General features: G+C 40.1%; 1 protein-coding gene across 1 annotated transcript in view; it reads left to right on the top strand.

Annotated features, from left to right (window-relative positions):
- The window catches only part of NKAIN2 (sodium/potassium transporting ATPase interacting 2), a 1,573,379-nt gene that overhangs the window by 309,525 nt on the left and 1,248,972 nt on the right, over nt 1-14,882 (top strand). The window lies entirely within an intron of this gene.

The following is a 14,882-nucleotide window of genomic DNA, read 5'->3' as shown; positions in this document are numbered from 1 at the left end:
GTAGTTGAGCAACTTCCCATCTTATGATCCAAAAGATTTTTTGTTGCACACTTAGTTTTTTACTTCCCATCTTTCGAGGAGCAGAACTTTGACCCCCTTTTTGACATGTGATGTCCTATCCCATTGAGATGGGGTGGGCCCGTATGCCCACTGACGGGATAGTAGGTCATAGCGCTCCCCCCGTGAGCATGACCAATTGCGGCCGAGTGTCAGCTGACTATCGCAGCTGACATCCGGCACTATGTGCTAGGACTGGTCACGGACCGCTCCTGGCACATTAACCCCGAAACACTGCAATCAAGCATGATTGCAGTGTTCTGGGGCATAGGGAAGCATTGCGCAGGGAGGGGGCTCCCTGCAGGCTTCCCTGAGACCCTCGGCACAAAGCGATGTGCTCGCGTTGTACTGAGCGTCTCCTCCCTGCAGGCCCTGGATCTAAAATGGCCACAGGGCTGCTTCGGGGTCCTGAAGGGAGGTGGCTTACCAGCGCCTGCTCAGCTCAGGTGCCTGGAAGCCGCTCTGCAGTGCATGTCAGATCGCTGATCTGACACAGTGCTCTGTAAAGTGTCAGATCAGCGATCTGACACAGTGCTCTGTAAAGTGTCAGATCAGCGATCTCACTATAACATGATGCCCCCCCTGTGGCAATGTTATAGTGTAAAAAAAAAAATATTCAGATGTGTAAAAAAAAATTAAAAAATTCCTAATAAAAAAAAAAATATATATATATATATATATATATATTGTTCCCATAAATAAATTTCTTTATCTAAATAATAAAAAAGTACACATATTTAGTATCACTGCATCTGTAATGACCCGACCTATTAAACTGTCCCACTAGTTAACCCCTTCAGTGAACACCGGAAAAAAAAAAACGAGGCAAAAAAACATCGTTTTATTATCATACCGCCGAAGTGGAATAACACGCCATCAAAAAGACAGAACCATGGTACTGCTGAAAACGTCATCTTGTCCAAACGAGCCCCCATACAGCATCATCAGCAAAAAATAAAAAAGTTATAGTCCTCAGAATAAAGCGATGCAAAATAATTATTTTTTCTATAAAATTGTTTTTATCGTATAAAAGTGCCAAAACATAAAAAAATGAAATAAATGAGGTATCGCTGTAATCGTTCTGACCGGAACAATAAAACTGCTTTATCCATTTTACCAAACACGGAACGGTATAAATGCCCCTCCAAAAGAAATTCATGAATAGCTGTTTTTGGTCATTCTGCCTCACAAAAATCGGAATATAAAGCGATCAAAAAATGTCATGTGCCCCAAAATGTTACCAATAAAAATATCAACTCGTTCCACAAAAAAACAAGACCTCACATGACTCTGTGGACCAAAATATTGAAAAATTATAGCTCTCAAAATGTGGTAACGCAAAAAAAATATTTTTTTGCAATAAAAAGCATCTTTTAGTGTGTGACGGCTGCCAATCCTAAAAGTCCGCTTGAAAACCAGCTATAAAAGTAAATCAACCCCCCCTTCATCACCCTCTTAGTTAGGGAAAGTTTAAAACATTTAAAAAAGTATTTATTTCCATTTTCACTTTAGGGTTAGGGATAGGGTTCGGGTTAGGGCTAGGGTTAGGGCTAGGGTTAGGGTTAGGGTTAGGTTTAGGGCTAGGGCTAGGTTCAGGTTCAGGGCTAGGGTTAGGGCTAGGGTTAGGGTTGGGGCTAGGGTTAGGGTTAGGATTAGGGTTGGGGGTGTGGTTAGGGTTATGGTTTGGATTAGGGTTAGGGGTGTGGTTAGGGTTGTGATTAGGGTTAGGGGTGTGTTGGGGTTAAGGGTGTGGTTGGGATTAGGGTTAGGGGTGTGTTTGGGTTTCAGAAAGAATTGGGGGTTTCCTCTGTTTAGGCACATCAGGGGCTCTCCAAACACAATATGGCGTCCCATCTCAATTCCAGTCAATTTTGTATTGAAAAAGTCAAATGGCGCTCCTTCCGAGCTCTGCCATGCGCCCAAACAGTGGTTTACCCCCACATATGGGGTATCTGCGTACTCCGGACAAATTGTACAACAAAAGAAAACACCAGTGCTACCAATAGAAAAGATACCCTTTGCTTCTGGTATCAAAACAGTCAGATGCCAGGGCTGTCAATGTAAGTAAACAATATTAGTAAAACAGGATGATACCGCGCTAAAGGGAAATGTCTGTGCTGAGAAATCTATATACCAATAGGTGGAGTATACAAAAGTTGCCCCTATTAATAAACTCCCCGCGGAGTCCCTGCTACATGTTATGGGAAAAAGTGGAAGGATAAGTGCACTGTGATAAATACTATGCTGAGCCCAACGTGGTACCAGAGGTGTTGGCACTAACCAATACGAGTCTGACTCACCGAGGTCTGATGATAAACGTAGTGCCAGAGGTACCAAGGATCCGAGCGCTTGGAAAGTGAGTCCAGCACATGAGACGCTGATCCTGAGGAACAAGTACTGGGCGAGGAAGCCAGCGCCAGGTGGCAGCAGCCAAACAAGAAGGCGGTGAGTCGGCGTGGAAAACAGGAATGGCCCGGCCAGTGGCGTCCCTGGAGACAGTGAGGGAAAAGAGAAAAAAAAATGGCCGACGGGAGCGCTCACTGTGTGACGTCACAAAAAGTGTGGAGCAACACTGGGACCAAACAGACAACCAACGCGTTTCGAAGGAACGCAGTCATTCTTCATCAGAACCCTGATCAGAATGAATCCTTCATTCTTCATCAGAACCCTGATGAAGAAGTACTGCGTTCCTTCGAAACGCATTTATTAATAGGGGCAAATTTTGTATACTCCACCTATTGGTATATACAGTTAGGGCCAGAAATATTTGGACAGTGACACAATTTTCGCGAGTTGGGCTCTGCATGCCACCACATTGGATTTGAAATGAAACCTCTACAACAGAATTCAAGTGCAGATTGTAACGTTTAATTTGAAGGGTTGAACAAAAATATCTGATAGAAAATGTAGGAATTGTACACATTTCTTTACAAACACTCCACATTTTAGGAGGTCAAAAGTAATTGGACAAATAAACATAACCCAAACAAAATATTTTTATTTTCAATATTTTGTTGCAAATCCTTTGGAGGCAATCACTGCCTTAAGTCTGGAACCCATGGACATCACCAAACGCTGGGTTTCCTCCTTCTTAATGCTTTGCCAGGCCTTTACAGCCGCAGCCTTCAGGTCTTGCTTGTTTGTGGGTCTTTCCGTCTTAAGTCTGGCTTTGAGCAAGTGAAATGCATGCTCAATTGGGTTTAGATCTGGAGATTGACATGGCCATTGCAGAATGTTCCACTTTTTGGCACTCATGAACTCCTGGGTAGCTTTGGCTGTATGCTTGGGGTCATTGTCCATCTGTACTATGAAGCGCCGTCCAATCAACTTTGCAGCATTTGGCTGAATCTGGGCTGAAAGTATATCCCGGTACACTTCAGAATTCATCCGGCTACTCTTGTCTGCTCTTATGTCATCAATAAACACAAGTGACCCAGTGCCATTGAAAGCCATGCATGCCCATGCCATCACGTTGCCTCCACCATGTTTTACAGAGGATGTGGTGTGCCTTGGATCATGTGCCGTTCCCTTTCTTCTCCAAACTTTTTTCTTCCCATCATTCTGGTACAGGTTGACCTTTGTCTCATCTGTCCATAGAATACTTTTCCAGAACTGAGCTGGCTTCTTGAGGTGTTTTTCTGCAAATTTAACTCTGGCCTGTCTATTTTTGGTATTGATGAATGGTTTGCATCTAGATGTGAACCCTTTGTATTTACTGTCATGGAGTTTTCTCTTTACTGTTGACTTAGAGACAGATACACCTACTTCACTGAGAGTGTTCTGGACTTCAGTTGATGTTGTGAACGGGTTCTTCTTCACCAAATTAAGTATGCGGCGATCATCCACCACTGTTGTCATCCGTGGACGCCCAGGCCTTTTTGAGTTCCCAAGCTCACCAGTCAATTCCTTTTTTCTCAGAATGTACCCAACTGTTGATTTTGCTACTCCAAGCATGTCTGCTATCTCTCTGATGGATTTTTTCTTTTTTTTCAGCCTCAGGATGTTCTGCTTCACCTCAATTGAGAGTTCCTTTGACCGCATGTTGTCTGCTCACAGCAACAGCTTCCAAATGCAAAACCACACACCTGGAATCCACCCCTGACCTTTTAACTACTTCATTGATTACAGGTTAACGAGGGAGACGCCTTCAGAGTTAATTGCAGCCCTTAGAGTCCATTGTCCAATTACTTTTGGTCCCTTGAAAAAGAGGACGCTATGCATTACAGAGCTATGATTCCTAAACCCTTTCTCCAATTTGGATGTGGAAACTATCATATTGCAGCTGGGAGTGTGCACTTTCAGCCCATATTACATATATAATTGTATTTCTGAACATGTTTTTGTAAACAGCTAAACTAACAAAACTTGTGTCACTGTCCAAATATTTCTGGCCCTAACTGTAGATTCCTCAGCACAGACATTTCCCTTTAGCATGGTATCATCCTGTTTTACAAAATGTACAACAACTTTTGGTGTCCAATTCCTCCTGTTACCCTTGGTAAAATAAAGCAAATTGGAGCTGAAGTAAATTTTTGCGAAAAAAAATTAAATGTTCATTTTTTTTAAACATTCCAAAAATTCCTGTGAAACACCTGAAGGGTTAATAAACTTCTTGAATGTGGATTTGAGCACCTTGAGGGGTGCAGTGTTTAGAATGGTGTCACACTTGGTTATTTTCTATCATATAGACCCCTCAAAATGACTTCAAATGTGATGTGGTCCCTAAAAAAAATGGTGTTGTAAAAATGAGAAATTGCTTGTCAACTTTTAAGCCTTATAATTCCCTAACAAAAAAAATTGGTTCCAAAATTGTACTGATGTAAAGTAGACATGTGAGAAATGTTACTTATTAAGTATTTTGTGTGACATAATGATTTACGGGCATAAAAATTCAAATTTTGAAAATTGCAAAATTTTCTAAATTTTCACCAAATTTCCGTTTTGTTCACAAATAAAGGCAGGTAATATCAAATAAATTTTACCACTATCATGAAGTACAATATGTCATGAGAAAACAGTGCCAGAATCACCAGGATCCGTTGAAGCGTTCCAGAGTTATAGCCTCATAAAGGGACAGTGGTCAGAAATGTAAAAATTGGCCCGGTAATTAACGTGCAAACCACCCTTGGGGGTAAAGGGGTTAATATTGATCCATCAACATAGCTACATAAAGGCATAATTTTTGTAGGACAAGTTTACAAGTTTTAGTTTTGAATGACACCATTCATTTTGCCATATCAATAATTAAAATATGGGGGAAAAAATCTAAATAGTGGGAATTGTCAATATTGCAAATCCACCATTGCTTTTTTTGTGTGTTTGCTTTTACTGCATTCACATTATGCAGTAAAAATTACCTGACAACACAATTCTCCAGGACAGGATTATTACAATCATGTTAAACTGTTATGGTTTTTTTTTATTTTAAATCTTAACAGTGAAAAAAATCTGAAATCTGAAAAAAATAATTTTTGTCAATTTTCTAAGACATAGAAAACTTTTTTTTGCATGCCAAGCTGTTGCTTTTATTGATGCTAAACTAGAATAGATATGACATATTGATAATTTTTCACTTCAATTTTTTGCGGAACTGCATTGTCTGTAAAAACATAGATCTGCCGTTTTGTTTTTTTTTTCTATATTCAACATACTGTATGTTTTAAATATTTTTTTGTTTCAATAGACTGGACTTTTAAGGATATGGTGGTACCAAATATGTTTATTATTATTCATTTTTATTTCTTTATTTTAAAATCGGGAAAAGAGAGGTGATTTAAACATTTTTTTACTTTATTTTTTTAGTTCCCCTAAGTGATTTTAACCCTATGGGGACTAGTGGGATTTGGTGAGTGCATGCACCGTGATTGCGTTATGTCAATGTCAATGGCGGAGAATGATTGCGCTATTTAATTGGTTAACTGCTGTAACAGATGCCTGCTGTGCATTACAGCCAGCATATGCCTAGTATGGAGATGACACAGCTTCTGAGTCTGCTCTATATATGCGCACCTTGTGATATACTGTACATGTGTGGCGGGATGTGTGAGAAGGGGTTAATAAATACATGTACCTTATAGTGGTTTTGATTTACATAGTGTGTATCAGATCCACTGGTTGTGTACGCTAATTTGTCAGAACTGTTTTGCTGTGATATATTACAAAAGGTAGCTCCTGTAACTGCGTTCACAATTAAGTCAATTTTAAAAAAACATTTCAGATTATTAGAAAAAAAGTCTACAACACTAGGGATGCAAATTATAAATGCATGCTCTTTATAGTTACTGAATCTGAATGCATGGCTGGGTTATGGCTAGGAGATCAGAGATAATAAGCCAGATTAATTCCAAGTGATTATGTTCCAGATTTTAAATATAATACATACATTGAGTAAAGTACAGTTTTCAAAATTCTTATTAAAATTTCGAGAAACTTACTTAAGGTTCCTTCAGATGTCTGTTTTTTTCACGTCTGAGAAAAATGGTACCATCTTTAACAGTGATTTGTTCAAAGCTTCATCAGAGTTTGGTCCCTATATCATCAGCTTTTCTTGTATGAGAAACAAAAAAAAAAAAAAAATCCTCTACCTTCTCCTATCTACCATTTGCCTGATTTTTTCACAGACCCTTAGATTTGAAAAGCGGCTTTGAATTCGACATTCAGATTGAAGATTTAGCGCAAACTACTCAGAACGTAAAAAAGTCAAACATGTGAACTACCTCATACACTATTCTAAACATAAGTTTCATGGGTTAAAAAAACGGAAAAAGCTTGTATGCAATACAAGGTCGCCTGAATTAACCCTCAGGCTAAACTAGCATGAATTGGTAGGAAATGTGAGATGCAACGTAAAAAGAAGCCAAGATAAACCTGGGCAGTAATACATACTGTAACTCGGGATCATCACATGGTGTTCAGTAAATCAAACATTTGCCAAGTTATTCATCAATTTATGTAGAAGGAGTTTAGATAAAACGTGATGTTTGATTCTCCCAGATAACAGTCAATGAAGTTGGGCACAGCTGGATTCTTTTTGTCAGTCACTGAAGGGTTCCTGTGATGATCACATGCACACAGCTTCTGAGCCTGTGTGATCAACGTGATCTAATAGTACATCAGGGTGCACAAACAATCTCCCTGTAGTAGCTTGTCTGTTGTATTGAGGTGCTGCAGGAGGTTAAAAATTCAATTTCTAATTTGACATTGCAGGAGAAAAGGCTATACTGGATGGACTTGCATCTTTATTTCAGCCTCCAATATTATTGTATTTTATTATGTTACTAGAACACAAAATGGTTTGCTCATTTATATCTCTGCAGCCATATACAAATGCTTCTCACAAAATTAGAATATCATCAAAAAGTTAATTTAACTCAATTCATCAATACAAAAAGTGAAACTCGTATATTATATAGCGTCATTACAAACAAACTGATCTATTTCAAGTGTTTATTTCTGTTAATGTTGATGATTATGAGTTACAGTCAATGAAAACCCAAAAGTCATTATCTCAGTACATTATAATACTGTATAACATAGACTTGAAAACTTATTTTAAAATCGAAAATGTTTTCCTACTGAAATGTATGTCCAGTAAATGCACTCAATACTTGGTCGGGGCTCATTTTGCATCAATTACTGCGTCAACGCAGCGTGGCATGGAGGCGATGAGTCTGTGGCACTCCTGAAGTGTTATGGAAGCCCAGGTTACTTTGATAGCAGCCTTCAGCTCATCTGCATTGTTGAGTCTGGTGTCTCTCATCTTCCTCTTGACAATACCCCATAATCTATGGGGTTAAGGTCAGGCGAATGTGCTGGCCAATCAAGCACAGTGATACTGTTGTTTTTAAACCAGGTGTTGGTACTTCTGGCAGTGTGGACAGGTGCCAAGTCCAGCTGGAGAATGAAATTTCCATCTCCAAACAACTTGTCAGCAGAGGGAAGCATGAAGTGCTAAAATTTCCTGGTATATGACTGCACTGACTTTGGTCTTGTTAAAAAGCAGTGAATCTACACCAGCAGATGACATGGCTCCCCAAACCATCAGTGATTGTGGAAATTTCACACTAGACCTCAGGCAGCTTGGATTGTGTGCCTCTCCACTCTTCCTCCAGACACTGGGACCTTGATTTCCAAATAAAATGCAAAACTTACTTTCTTCTGAAAACAACACCTTGGACCACTGAGCAACATCCAGTTCTCTTTCTCCTTGGCCCAGATAAGATGCTTCTGACATTGTCTATTGGTCATGAACACAAGGCTTGACACAAGGAATGCAACACTTGTAGCGCATATGCTGGATACATCTGTGTGTGGTGGCTCTTGAAGTAATGACAGCAGCAGCAATCCACTTCTTGTAAATCTCCTGCAAATTTTTGAATGGCCTTTCCTGAACAAAACTTTTAAGGCTGCGGTTATCCCGTTGCTTGAACACCTTTTTTTACAACACTTATCCCTTCCACTCAATTTTCCATTAATATGCTTGGATACAGCACTATGTGAAGAGCCAGCTTCTTTAGCAATGACATTTTGGGGCTTATCCTCCTTGTGGAGTGTGTCAATGACTGCTTTCTGGACATCTGTCAAGTCAGCAGTCTTCCCCATGATTGTGGAGCCTATTGAAACAGACTAAGGGACCTTTTTAAAAAATTAGGAAGCCTTTGCAGGTGTTTTTGTTAATTATTCTAATTTAGTGAGATAATGACTTTTGGATTTTCATTGGCTGTAAGCCATAATCATCAATAATAACAGAAATAAACACTTGAAATAGATCACTCTGTGTGTAATTACTCTATTTAATATATGAGTTTCACTTTTTATATTGAAGAACTGAAGTAAATTCAATATTTCATGATATTCTATTTTTTTAAATGCACCTGTATATAGCAAATAACATTTCTACTTCTGTTATTTGAATCACATTTATTAGTAGAACGTTGATTTATCAACATATGCACAGTGGGTTAATTATTTGACAAACTGCCGATTTTCCAGTCTTAAAGAGTGGAGATATCTAACTTTTATGGTAGGAACAGAATCAGAAAATCACATTGTATGATTTTTACAAAATTGGTTTGCATTTTATTTAATGAAATAATAAGTATTTAATACAATAGAAAACCAGAACTTAATATTTGGTACATAAACCTTTCTTTGTGATTACAGAGGTCAGATGTTTCCTGTAGTTCTTAATCAAATTTACACACTGCAGCATGGATTTTGGCCCACCTCTCCATACAGATCTTCTGAAGATGTTTCAGGTTTTGGGGTTGTTGCTGGGCATATCCTTCAAAATATTTTCTATTGGGTTCAGGTCTGGAGACTGGCTACGCCACTCCATGACTTTGAAATATTTTTTAAAATGTCATTCCTTATTTGACCTGGCTGTGTGTTTCTGGTCAATGTTGTGCTGGAAGACCCTGCATGACCCATCTTCAATGTTGTTAGTGAGAGAAGGAGGTTGTTGGCCAAAATCTCACAATACATGACCCCATCCATCCTTCGTGCACTATGGTGCAGTCTTTCTGTCCTGTTCTGGCTGGTAGGTGATCAAATGCTTATTTCATGCACCAAAATGCAATTCAATTATTTAAAAAATCTTACAATGTGATTTTCTGTTTTTTATTTTTAGATTCTATCTTTGTCGAAGTGTACTTTAGAGTAAAAATTACAGACCTCTCCATTCTTTTTAGGTGGGAAAAATTGCAAAATCGTCAGTGTATCAAATACCTAATTTCCACACTATATATTTTACCTGTGATGCTACATGAGTAGTGTTGAGCATTCCGATACCGCAAGTATCGGGTATCGGCCGATACTTGCGGTATCGGAATTCCGATACCGAGTTCCGATACTTTTGTGGTATCGGGAATCAGTATCGAATCCATATTAATGTGTAAAATCAAGAATTAAAATAAAAAATATTGATATACTTTCCTCTCCGGAGGCCCCTGGACATCACCGCTGGTAACCGGCAGCCTTCTTTGTTTAAAATGAGCGCGTTTAGGGACTTCCATGACGTCACGGCTTCTGATTGGTCGCGTGCCGCTCATGTGACCGCCACGCGACCAATCAGAAGCCGCGACGTCATTCTCAGGTCCTAAACTCCTCATTCTAGGAATTTAGGACCTGAGAATGACGTCGCGGCTTCTGATTGGTCGAGTGGCGGTCACATGAGCGGCACGCGACGAATCAGAAGCCGCGACGTCATTCTCAGGTCCTAAACGCGCTCATTTTAAGCAAAGAAGGCTGCCGGTTACCAGTGGTGATGTCCAGGGGCCTCCGGAGAGGTAATTATATTAATATTTTTTATTTTAATTCTTTATTTTACACATTAATATGGATCCCAGGGCCTGAAGGAGAGTTTCCTCTCCTTCAGACCCTGGGAACCATCAGGATACCTTCCGATACTTGGTGTCTCATTGACTTGTATTGGTATCGGGTATCGGTATCGGCGTTATCCGATACTTTTCGGGTATCGGCCGATACTATCCGATACCGATACTTTCAAGTATCGGACGGTATCGCTCAACACTATACATGAGTAATATGTTGATGTCTTTTGAATTTCATAATTTGGAAATAAAAATAAAACAGAACTATGCTATGTGCAGAATTATTAACCCCTTTACCCCTAAGGGTGGTTTGCACGTCAATGACCAATTTTTACAATTCTGACCACTGTCCCTTTATGAGGTTATAACTCTGGAACGCTTCAACGGATCCCAGTGATTCTGACATTTTTTTCTAATGACATATTGTACTTCATGATAGTGGTAAAACTTCTTTGATATTACCTGTGGTTATTTGTGAAAAAAATGGAAATTTGGCAAAAATTTTGAAAATTTCGCAATTTTCCAAATTTGCATTTTTATGCAATTAAATCACAGAGATATGTCACACAAAATACTTAATAAGTAACATTTACCACATGTCTACTTTACATCAGCACAATTTTGGAACCAATTTTTTTTTGTTAGGGAGTTATAAGGGTTAAAAGTTGACCAGCAATTTCTCATTTTTACAACACCATTTGTTTTAGGGACCACATCTCATTTGAAGTCATTTTGAGGGGTCTATATGATAGAAAATACCCAAGTGTGACACCATTCTAAAAACTGCACCCCTCAAAGTGCTCAAAACCACATTCAAGAAGTTTATTAACCCTTCAGGTGTTTCACAGGAATTTTTGGAATTTTTGAATAAAAATGAACATTTAACTTTTTTCACAAAAAATTTACTTCAGCTCCAATTTGTTTTATTGAAAATGGACCCCAAAAGTTGTTGTACAATTTGTCCTGAGTACGTCGATACCCCATATGTGGGGGTGAAGCACTGTTTGGGCGCATAACAGAGCTCGGAAGCGAAGGAGGGCAATTTGACTTTTCAATGCAAAATTGACGGGAATTGAGATGGGACGCCATGTTGCGTTTGGAGAGCCACTGATGTGCCTAAACATTGAAACCCCCCACAAGTGACACCATTTTGGAAAGTAGACCCCTTAAGCAACTTATCTGGAGGTATGGTGAGCACTTTGACCCACCAAGTGCTTCACAGAAGTTTATAATGCAGAACCGTAAAAATAAAAAAAATCATATTTTTTCACAAAAATTATATTTTGCCCCAAATTTTTTATTTTTCCAAGGGAAAGAGAAGAAACTGGACTTCAAAAGTTGTTTTACAATTTGTCTTGAGTACGCTGATACCCCATATGTTGGGGTAAACCACTGTTTGGGCGCATGGGAGAGCTCGGAAGGGAAGGAGCGCCGTTTGACTTTTCAATGCAAAATTGACAGGAATTAAGATGGGACGCCATGTTGCATTTGGAGAGCCACTGATGTGCCTAAACATTGAAACCCCCCACAAGTATCACCATTTTGGAAAGTAGACCCCCCTAAGGAACTTATCTGGATGTGTGGTGAGCACTTTGACCCACCAAGGGCTTCACAGAAGTTTATAATGCAGAGCCGTAAAAATAAAACAAAAATTTTTTCCCACCAAAATTATTTTTTAGCCCCCAGTTTTATATTTTCCCGAGGGTAACAGGAGAAATTGGACTCCAAAAGTTGTTGTACAATTTGTCCTGAGTACGCTGATACCCCATATGTGGGGGGGAACCACCGTTTGGGTGCATGGGAGGGCTCAGAAGGGAAGGAGCGCCATTTGGAATGCAGTCTTAGATGGAATGGTCTGCAGGCGTCACATTGCATTTGCAGAGCCCCTAATGTACCTAAACAGTAGAAACCCCCCACAAGTGACACCATTTTGGAAAGTAGACCCCCTAAGGAACTCATCTAGATGTGTTATGAGAGCTTTGAACCCCCAAGTGTTTCACTACAGTTTATAACGCAGAGCCGTGCAAATAAAAAATATTTTTTTCCACAAAAATTATTTTTGAGCCCCCAGTTTTGTATTTTTCCAAGGGTAACAGGAGAAATTGGACCCTAAATGTTGTTGTCCAATTTGTCCTGCGTACGCTGATACCCGATATGTGGGGGAAATCACCGTTTGAGCACATGGCAGAGCTCGGAAGGGAAGGAGCATCATTAGGAATGCAGACTTAGGTGGATTGGTCTGCAGGTGTCACATTGCGTTTGCAGAGCCCCTAATGTACCTAAACAGTAGAAACCCCCCACAAGTGACCCCATATTGGAAACTAGAACCCCCCAAGCAACTTATCTAGATGTGTTGTGAGAACTTTGAACCCCCAAGTGTTTCACTACAGTTTATGAGGCAGAGCCGTGAAAATAATAAAAAAACATTTCCCCCAAAAAATTATTTTTTAGCCCGCAGTTTTGTATTTTTCCAAGGGTAACAGGAGAAATTGGACCCCAAAAGTTGTTTTACAATTTGTCCTGAGTACGCTGATACCCCATATATTGGGGTAAACCCCTGTTTGGGCACACGGGAGAGCTCGGAAGGGAAGGAGCACTGTTTTACTTTTTCAACGCAGAATTGGCTGGAATTGAGATCGGATGCCATGTCGCGTTTGGAGAGCCCCTGATGTGTCTAAACAGTGGAAACCCCCCAATTCTAACTGAAACCCTAATCCAAACACACCCCTAACCCTAATCCCAATGGTAACCCTAACCATACCTCTAACCCAGACACACCCCTAACCCTAATCCCAACCCTATTCCCAACCGTAAATGTAATCCAAACCCTAACTTTAGCCCCAATCCTAACCCTAACTTTAGCCCCAACCCTAACTGTAGCCTTAACCCGAGCCCCAACCCTAACCCTAGCCCTAACCCTAACCCTAACCCTAGCCCTAACCCTAGCCTTAACCCTAACCCTAACCCTAGCCCTAACCCTAGCCCCAACCCTAACCCTAATGGGAAAATGGAAATAAATGCATTTTTTAAATTTTTTTATTTTTCCCTAACTAAGGGGGTGATGAAGGGGGGGTTGATTTACTTTTATAGCGGGTTTTTTAGCGGATTTTTATGATTGGCAGCCATCACACACTGAAAGACGCTTTTCATTGCAAAAAATATTTTTTGCGTTACCACATTTTGAGAGCTATAATTTTTCCTTATGTGAGTTCATAGAGTCATGTGAGGTCTTGTTTTTTGCGGGACGAGTTGACGTTTTTATTGGAAACATTTTTGGCACGTGACATTTTTTGATCGCTTTTTATTCCGATTTTTGTGAGGCAGAATGACTAAAAACCAGCTATTCATGAATTTCTTTTGGGGGAGGCGTTTATACCGTTCCGCGTTTTGTAAAATTGATAAAGCAGTTTTATTCTTCGGGTCAGTACGTTTACAGCAATACCTCATGTATATCTTTTTTTTATGTTTTGGCGCTTTTATACGATAATAACTATTTTATAGAAAAAATAATTATTTTTGCATCGCTTTATTCTGAGGACTATAACTTTTTTATTTTTTTGCTGATGATGCTGTATGGTGGCTCTTATTTTGCGGGACAAGATGACGTTTTCAGCAGTACCATGTTTATTTATCTGTCTTTTTGATCGCCTGTTATTCCACTTTTTCTTCGGTGGTATGATAATAAAGCGTTGTTTTTTGCCTAGTTTTTTTTTTTTCTTACGGTGTTTACTGAAGGAGTTAACTAGTGGGACAGTTTTATAGGTGGGGTCGTTACAGACGCGATACTAAATGTGTACTTTTATTGTTTGTTTTTTTTAATTTAGATAAAGAAATGCATTTATGGGAATATTTTTATTTTTTTTTCTTTATTTCGGAATTTTATTTTTTTTACACATGTGGAAATTTTTATTTTTACTTTTTTACTTTGTCCCAGGGGGGACATCACATATCGCTGATCTGACAGTTTGCACAGCACTCTGTGAGATCAGCGATCTGACTTACAGCGCTGCAGGCTTACCAAGCGCCTGCTCTGAGCAGGCACTTGGTAAGCCACCTCCCTCCCTGCAGGACACGGATGCCGTGGCCATTTTGGATCCGGGCCTGCAGCGAGGAAGGAGGTAGGAGACCCTCGGAGCAACGCGATCACATCGCGTTGCTGCGGCAGGGAAGCCTGCAGGGAGCCCCCTCCTTGCGCGATGCTTCCCTGTACCGCCGGCACACCCCGGTGTGCCGGGGGTTAATGTGCCGGGGTGGTACGTGACCGCACCTGGTACATAGTGCCAGATGTCAGCTGCGATAGGCAGCTGACATCCGGCCGCGATCGGCTGCGCTCCCCCCATGAGCGTGGCCGATCTCTATGACGTACTATCCCGTCGAGGGTCAGATAGTCCCAGGTCCCCTCGATGGGATAGTATGTTAAAGGTCAGAAAGGGGTTAAACAAGTAAGTATTTTGATCATGTCATCATTTTTATGCAGATTTTCCAACTCCAGAC

This window comes from Ranitomeya imitator, chromosome 5, assembly GCF_032444005.1.
Source record: "Ranitomeya imitator isolate aRanImi1 chromosome 5, aRanImi1.pri, whole genome shotgun sequence".
In the NCBI taxonomy this organism is placed as follows: domain Eukaryota; kingdom Metazoa; phylum Chordata; class Amphibia; order Anura; family Dendrobatidae; genus Ranitomeya; species Ranitomeya imitator.
This window is presented reverse-complemented; position numbering and strand designations above follow the sequence as displayed.